The following is a 1,977-nucleotide window of genomic DNA, read 5'->3' on the forward strand; positions in this document are numbered from 1 at the left end:
CCACCCAACCACATATAACTACTGCATTTTACTTGCTGTATAAACAATCTGCTTCTATCACACATTATTGTGTTGTAGACATTTTTCTAGTCAGTGAATTTCATTCAATAAATAAAAACAGCATAATATGTAAATAGGTTTCTAACATTCTCTTATATCATGATTTATTTAACCAAACATCTATAAATAAACATCTAGGTGGTCCCATTTCTTTGCATTTTTTTTTTTTTGAAAAGTTAAAAATTCCTTTATTTTTTATTCCTGGTACCACTACCACAATTTACAGGGCAATATACCTGATGTAATGAAAAGAAAAAGAAAAAGACAAAGCTACAACAGATAAAAGACCTCAGGAATGTACATCCAATTGGCACTACATTGCATTAATCAATAGCTGCACTTTTTGCAAACTGTGGCTATGACAGTCCTGAACAAGAAGGGTTTCCTGTTTAAGCTGCAGTAACTTTTCTGACTATGGATCATCGTTCCTTCTGTGGCAGATTTTTACAGTTCCTCTAATGCATTTGGGACGACTGTCTCAAAGTAACCTGCAGCTTTCCTGACAACTCCTCGCTCTCTCTCCTGCTAAGAACTGTAGCCCTTTTCTGCTGTTTTTAGAACCTTCTGCTACCATATCCACCACTTCCACCACCAGATCCATAACCACCACCATAGGGACTGCCCGAGCTTCTTCCACCAAAACTGCCCCCTTTCATGGGTCCATAATTTGATTGCTGTTGTCCACTATAATTTCCAAAATCATTATAGTTCCCACCACCACCGTAGTTGCCACCGCCAAAATTTCCTCCTTCATTGTAACCGTCATATCCTCCACCACCTCCACCGTGTCCACCACCTCGGTTTCCACATCCTGGTCCACCACCACCATAGCCCCCTCTACTTCTATAACCAGGACCACCGCCATAGTTGCCACCATCACCTCCAGATCCATTATATCCACCATCACCTCCTCCATAACTACCTCTGCTGCCACCACCTCCACCACCATAGCATCCTCTTCCACCAGAGTTTCCAACTCGGCCAAAATTACCTCCACCACCTCCAAGTTTCCTGCGCGACCCATAAAATTGCCAGATCCACCTCCACGACCTCTCTGTGATCCAGCAGACTGCATCTCTTGTTTAGAAAGGGCCTTTTTCACTTCACAATTATGCCCATTAATAGTGTGGTATTTCTGAACAACAATTTTTCAACTGTATCATGATCATCAAAAATTACAAAAGCAAATCCTCTCTTTTTTCCACTCTGCCTGTCTTCCGTAACTTCTATGGTTTCAATCTTGCCGTACTTTTCAAAGTAGTCTCTCAAATTATATTCTTCTGTATCTTCTTCAATACCACCAACAAAAATTGTTTTCACTGTTAGATGGGCACCAGGCTTTACAGAACCCTCTCCAGAAACAGCTCTCTTTGGTTCCACTACACGCCCATCAACCTTGTGTGGTCGAGCACACATCGCTGCATCCACCTCTTCAACACAAGAATAAGTCACAAAACCAAAGCCCCTAGAACGTTTTGTTTGGGGGTCTCTCATTACCACACAATCTGCGAGTGTGCCCCATTTCTCAAAATGTTCTCTTAAACGATCATCTGTAGTTTCAAAGCTCAGACCACCAATAAACAGTTTTCTCACCTGCTCTGGTTCCTTTGGATCATGGCCCTCCTCCCCCCGGCGGCGGCGGCGACGGCGACTGCCAGAGTCGGGCTGGGGATGACCCGGAGGCGGTTTGACCTCCATTTTGAGACCGGTCTCCCCTCTTCCAACTCGAGTTCAATATGGGACCGAGAGTAAGAGGCGGGGCCAGTCGTCACCTGACGTGTTTTCCGCGCGCCGCCAGTCTGTTGGGGGAGGAGCGAGTTGGGCCATTTCTTTGCATTTTTAAGCAATGTAAGGGCTACTATTTTTATATATAATTTTTTTTCCTGATAATTTTCTGGAGCTATATTTCTAGAAAAG

The 1,977-nt window shown here is 43.5% G+C and overlaps 1 pseudogene across 1 annotated transcript; it reads right to left on the bottom strand.

Annotated features, from left to right (window-relative positions):
- Nucleotides 1–217: 217 nt before the first annotated feature.
- Nucleotides 218–1,758, bottom strand: LOC100599798 (annotated as a pseudogene). Its single transcript, XR_121463.4, has one exon. The product of XR_121463.4 is annotated as a heterogeneous nuclear ribonucleoprotein A3 pseudogene (transcript).
- Nucleotides 1,759–1,977: the final 219 nt, after the last annotated feature.

Source organism: Nomascus leucogenys, chromosome X (assembly GCF_006542625.1).
Source record: "Nomascus leucogenys isolate Asia chromosome X, Asia_NLE_v1, whole genome shotgun sequence".
In the NCBI taxonomy this organism is placed as follows: domain Eukaryota; kingdom Metazoa; phylum Chordata; class Mammalia; order Primates; family Hylobatidae; genus Nomascus; species Nomascus leucogenys.